Source organism: Chaetodon trifascialis, chromosome 17, assembly GCF_039877785.1.
Source record: "Chaetodon trifascialis isolate fChaTrf1 chromosome 17, fChaTrf1.hap1, whole genome shotgun sequence".
NCBI classification, from domain to species: Eukaryota; Metazoa; Chordata; class Actinopteri; order Chaetodontiformes; family Chaetodontidae; genus Chaetodon; species Chaetodon trifascialis.
The window spans coordinates 22,303,713-22,310,584 of record NC_092072.1 but is presented as its reverse complement, the minus strand read 5'-3'; positions in this window follow the sequence as shown (position 1 = coordinate 22,310,584).

Below are 6,872 nucleotides of genomic sequence, written 5' to 3'. Positions count from 1 at the left end.
TGTGAGACTTGTGCAAACCAAAGCCAGCCCCTGCTAAGACAGTGAATAACCAGTGCTAATCCCACCAACTGAAGCTGAGGATCTTACATCAGAGAACAAAAGCTCTATTTCCACAGTCTGACAGAGGCGCAGACACAGCAGAGGTTTAGGGGGGTCCTCGGGATGCTGCCCAGGAGGTTTTCAGGATTGGATGAAGGTGCAGACATACTATGTTTTTGGGAGAGATGATAAGTAAACACTGTGGACAAGCAAAAGAAAATGAACAAAAAAATAAAAGAAAAGAAAAGAAAAGAAAAGAAAAGAAAAGAAAAGAAAAGAAAAGAAAAGAAAAGAAAAGAAAAAAAAGCTGGTAAAGTATCAAAAGTCAGGTTAACTTTACTTGTTACAGCCCTTTGAAGGACCCATATTATGAAGCAATAAATGACGACCCTCCCAACATGAACTTGTAACATGAAGTTTGTAAACTTCATGTTACAAAAAAAAAAAAAAAAAAAATGAATGGATGAAACTGTGTAATATAGAGAAGAAATGTTTAGCCTATCTTAGCCCAAAGACTGGAAGCAAGCACATCATATTGCTGCACTGGTTGCAGAGAGATTAAAGTATTATCAGTCTTCTTGTTCGACTCTGGGTGGAGCTTAAATATATTTACCAAAATGTCAGTTTTCTTTTATTTCAAGAGTAAGGTAAGAAGATCGTTGTCAAGCTCATGTCTGTATGGTACGTACAGAGCTGGAGTCATGGCGGAGACCTGTCAACCTTTTGATTTTTCCTGGGATTATCCAGTATTTCACCTTTCTCTCCCTGTTCTCATATTTAAATATTAAATCTCCTATATTTATAACCTTTAAAAAAAAACAAAAAAAAAAACAGGAGTAACATTAACAGGAAGCATTACTGTCTATTTGATATTTTGATATTTTTGCTACATTCCCCTCCAGTACATCAGGTGGCACTATTTAGAATATTACCTGTAACATCTATTGATGAGAAGGCATTCACTCAAATGGCAACAGCCAATAAAACAAGAAGAAGAAAAAGAAGAAGAAGATGGATGGAGTACCTGCCAAAAAGTATAACATGTTGTGCATGTATCTCACCAAATGGGAGTAGGCTTATCCCTACTTAATGAAGTAATGTCAGAGTCATCCTTTTTGTGAAATATCCATCCATCCATCCATTTTCTATGCCGCTTATCCCTTTCGGGGTCATGGGGGAGCCGGAGCCTATCTCGGCACATACATTCACACTCACACTCACACCTAGGGGCAATTTAGAGTCACCAATCAACCTAATGAGCATGTTTTTGGTCTGTGGGAGGAAGCTGGAGTGCCCGGAGAGAACCCACGCATGCACGGGAAGAACATGCAAGCTTCACACGGAAAGGCCTGACCCGGGAATCGAACCGGCGACCTTCTCGCTGTGAGGCACGCGCACTACCTGCTGCGCCACCGTGCAGCCTTTGTGAAATAGTCACACAGATTTTACTGGATCACACAGAGGTAATTTGATTCTGGTTTAAACATTACACTCAATGTAGTTGCATGGGAAAAAGAAAAAAGGACATACAAAAGACAAAAAAACAGGGCCAAACAATAAGTTAAGCAGAGCAAAATTACAAAATAGACAAAAAAATATTTTCTACAAAGACTAATGAGGCTATAAACAATTTTATAACAAACAAAATTTACAATGTGCAGGTATTTATGTTGACAGTTACAGTGAATAATGAATGTACATGTTAAAAACTATACATTAATAGATTTTAAATGGCCAGTCAGTGGACATTTTTGTGTCAGAGGGTTAGTGACACTGTATGATTTTCTTACTGTCCATCAGGATGGTGGCTTGTGGGCAGAAACTGTTTTGTGTCTGGTTGTTTTGGCATTCAGTTATTTGTAGCACCAACCGGAGTGGAAAAGTTGGAACAGATTGTGTCCCGGTGTGAAGGGTCTGCAGTGATGCATCCTGCCTTTTTCCTCAGTCTGGAGGTGGGCAAGTCCTGAATGGAAGGCAGGTTGGCACCAAGGATTTTCTCAGCAGTCCTTATAGTCCATTTGCAAATGTTCTTGTCCTGTTTGGTGGCATACACAGACCAGACGATGATAGATGTGCATAGAAGAGACTGGATTATTGTGTAGAACTGGATGGGCAGCTGTTGAGGAAGATTGAACTTCCTCAGCTGACGCAGGAAGAACATCCTTTTTTGCACCTTCTTGATGATTCAGGCTATGTTTGAAGTCCACCTTAGATCCTGGGAGACACAGTGGAAACAGTCTTGTTGAGGATGGAGATAGGGAGCAGCATTGAGGGGCTTCTCCTGATGTCCACTGTCATTTCGACAGTTTTGAGCGTGTTCAGGTCTCCTGAGGTGCATTTATTTGTGTAGAGGGAGAATAGCACACATAGCATCCCTGGGGGGCTCCAGTGCTGATGGTCCGGGTGCTGGATCTGATTTTCCCCAGCCTCACCTGCTGCTTCCTGTCTGTCAGGAAGTTTGTTGTCCACTGACAGGTGGAGGCTGGCACAGTGAGCTTGATGAGATTTGAGTGGAGGATCTTTTGGATGATAGTGTTGAACATCAAGCTGAAATCTACAAATAGGATCCTTGCACATGTCCCTGGGTAGTCAAGGTGCTGCAGGATGTGGTTCAGTACCAACCAACCTGTTTCTGTGGGGGTTCAGGTTTTTTTTGGTATTGTTCTGCTGTGTTTCGGGTGTCTCATGATCTCTGTGTTTTGTGCAGATTTGGAGGTGTGGCTGGCAGTGTTTAGTGGCAAACAGTGCAGATGATCAGTATCCTGCAAATATCTCCACAAGTTTTTAAGCTTCATGTTTCTTGCCTCTGCTTGTCAGATCTTCTTGGTATCCTGAATTCAGCTCGTGATCTCTGTTCCCTGAGTCATCGTTCCTGGTGAGGTTTGCGCTGCCATGCAGCTGCTGCTTGTTGACTGCTAGTACAGGTGCTGGTCATAAAATTAGAATATCATGGAAAAGTTGATTTTTTTCAGTAATTCCATTCAAAAAGTGAAACTTGTATAATGTATACATTCATTTCACACAGACCGACATATTTCAAGTATTTACTTCTTTTAATATTGATGATTATACCTGACAACTAATGAAAACCCCCAATTGAGTATCCCAGAAAATTAGAATATTGTGGAAAAGGTCAATATTGAAGATATCTGGTGCCACACTCTAATCAGCTAATTAACTCAAACACCTGCAAAGGCCTTTAAATGGTCTCTCAGTCTAGTTCTGTAAGCTACACAATCATGGGGAAGACTGCTGACCTGACAGTTGTCCAAAAGACGATCATTGACACCTTGCACAAGGAGGGCAAGTCCCAAAAGGTCATTGCTAAAGAGGCTGGATGTTCACAGAGCTCTGTGTCCAAGCATATTAGTAGAAAGGCAAAGGGAAGGAAAAGATGTGGTAGAAAAAAGTGTACAAGCAATAGTGATAACCGCACCCTGGAGAGGATAGTGAGACAAAACCCATTCAAAACTGCAGGGGTGATTCACAAAGAGTGGACTGCAGCTGGAGTCAGTGCTTCAAGAACCACCACTCACAGACGTATGCAAGACATGGCTTTCAGCTGTCGCATTCCTTGTGTCAAGCCACTCTTGAACAAGAGACAGCGTCAGAAGCGTCTCACCTGGGCTAAAGACAAAAAGGACTGGACTGCTGCTGAGTGGTCCAAAGTCATGTTCTCGGATGAAAGTAAATTTTGCATGTCCTTTGGTAATCAAGGTCCCAGAGTCTGGAGGAAGAGAGGAGAGGCACAGAATCCACGTTGCCTGAGGTCGAGTGTCAAGTTTCCACAGTCAGTGATGGTTTGGGGTGCCATGTCATCTGCTGGTGTTGGTCCACTGTGTTTCCTTAGGTCCAAGGTCAATGCAGCTGTCTATCAGGAAGTTTTGGAGCACTTCATGCTTCCTGCTGCTGACCAACTTTATGGAGATGCAGATTTCATTTTTCAGCAGGACTTGGCACCTGCTCACAGTGCCAAAGCTACCAGTACCTGGTTTAAGGACCATGGTATCCCTGTTCTTGATTGGCCAGCAAACTCCCCTGACCTTAACCCCATAGAAAATCTATGGGGTATTGTGAAGAGGAAGATGCGAGATGCCAGACTCAACAACGCAGAAGAGCTGAAGGCCACCATCAAAGCAACCTGGGCTCTCATAACACCTGAGCAGTGCCACAGCCTGATCGACTCCATGCCACGCCGCATTGCTGCAGTAATTCAGGCAAAAGGAGCCCCAACTAAGTATTGACTGCTGTACATGCTCATACTTTTCATGTTTATACTTTTCAGTCGGACAACATTTTTAGAAATCCTTTTTTTGTATCAGTCTTAAGTGATATTCTAGTTTTCTGAGATACTGAAATTTGGATTTTCATTAGTTGTTCGTTTAAAATCATCAAAATTAAAGAACTAAACATTTGAAATATATCAGTCTGTGAGTAATGAATGAATATAATATACAAGTTTCACTTTTTGAATGGAATTACTGAAATAAATCAACTTTTCCATGATATTCTAATTTTATGACCAGCACCTGTATATTAATATTCCTGCCTGCCCGCCTCTGCAGTTTTGTACTGTTTTGTTTTCGGGACTCTCTTTGTTATCTTGTGCTTTTGTGTTCAGTGGTTTTTTGCCCCTGTGGAGAGATTTTGGTTATTCGTTTCATTGTTACTTAATAAGACCATTAAACGGCTTACCTGTGTTTTGTCCTTGAGTTATTTTTGTTAAAGTGGTAAAGTGGTAAAGTAGCACCTCTTTGCAAGTTTAATTTCCTTTGTCACTGTGCTGGCTTAGTTATACAGGACTCTGTCCCTACCTCTGTTGGCCTCTTCCTTTGCCTGGCAAGGAGGAGGAATAGAATCCTTGTTTTGCCGATATTTTAAAGTAATGGGTGCCAAGTGATGATTTAAGGATTTGCTGTGCGTACCCTTGTCTAAATGAAAGCAGTATGTAGACAGTGGTAATGGTAATGGGACAGCCCAGGGCAGAGCAGTGAAAAAAATTCCAGCATTTTCAAATCCCAGTGTTGAAAGGTATGTCAAGCCATGGTTAACCCATTTTTGCATAAAGATTGGAAACAGGGGAAAAGAGCTAGCTTAGCCTTGTCCAAAGCTGATAATACTCCTAAAAAACCTTTAAATTTTAAAACAGCTATGTGTGGTTTCTGTGTGGCCAACAGCTGGGTACAGCAACTATGTCAGAGTTGCTCTGCTCGAAATTGCTTATGTGTGTGACATGACTTTTCCACTAGGTGTCTATGGCCCCTATAGGTTGCTCTGTATGCTTTGGCTATGACCAAGTGTTGTACAGTTTGGCAGTCAAAAACATATGCAACAATACATCTTTCAATAACTTTATAACTTATAACTCAGTACAATCTTCAAACATGAAACACCATGTATCTTTCAGCGTGTTTAAAGTTCCAGTGGATGACATCTCCAATGTAAATCGCCACTTTACACCCATATGTCTACTTAGACATCAAAGAAAAATTATGCCTTAGAACTTGCCTGAGAACAATGGCATTTTTAAGTCTTCTTCAGTATCAAAGTCATCTGCTAATAGCTTACTCAGCATACTTTTAAGAGAGTACTTTTATGTTGTTGTGTGGAATGGAATTAATAGATTAAACTCATGTGGAAGCTCTGCATTTTGAGGAAAAAAAATAGTTCCACAGTCAATTTAAATCATTTAGAAAAAAAAGTTCCCTAGACGTACATTGAGGATCATTGATTAGTCATGAATAGGTACATAGATGCACACCTCATTCTCACACACATTAACACCCTAACAATGTGCCTCCAAGTGAGTAGTTCATAGAATCTGGTTCATATTTTTGAAGTGCTTGAATATTAAATTATCACCTAGTATACGTCATGCAAGCAAACCAATAAAAACAAAGGCAACAAACAAAGTTGTCACATTGTCATTTAAGGTCTGTCAGTTGATTCACGACTTCATGCACTGAGTAACATGCAAGATAATATTCCACCTTGAAAGTTGCTGGAAGCTGCCAGTTGCCTTTGAGCAGCACAGTCAATTAAATAGTTTTTTGTCCTGTCTATAGCAAGCTAATGTTAACAAGTAAAGATGAAAATGCAGAAAAACATCCTTTTGTCAGTGATGCTTTTGCAAAGAAATGTTCCAGAACCAGGTTAGTACAGTTGGCCAGCTTGTTCTGCCTGCTGGAAATGAAAGCTTTATCTACATTTTCATAGCCTATATTGACCTCTTTCTGCACTGCAACTTCTTCTTAGAGTAGACGCTTTGACGGTTTCATTTGTTTGGCTACTTGTGTTCATTTGTCTGTATTGCTTAATGGCACGCTAATTACAACCTGCTGCTTAATACTACTTAACTAGATGTGGCTGGACTGTGAACCATTGGGGGCTGAGTCCAGATTCTTCTCCATCAAAACACTTAGAACTGAAATGTATGTAAATAGACTCTTAGCTTACGATGGCTAAACATTGCTCAGAAAAAACAAATTTTAATCTTACTTTTATGAGTCAACATTTTGACAGAGGAAATAAATAAGGCCAAAATGAACATCAGATAACCCATAAGTGCCAAAGAATGTTTTTTCATCTAGCCTATTATATCATATAAATGTCTCCTACGTTGCATACCACAACAGTGAAGTCTTATCTCCAGTAATAAAAACTGATTTGGAGGGTGAGCCTGATTGCATCCCAGATGACCTTAATTCTTGATAACATCTTTATTAATACTGTTCTATCAAACACGGATGCGTTTTTTTAAGCTCAATTATAAGTCTCTCCTCAATGTCATCTGTCATGTTGAACATGAGGTCCTATAAATTTGGACTGATTGG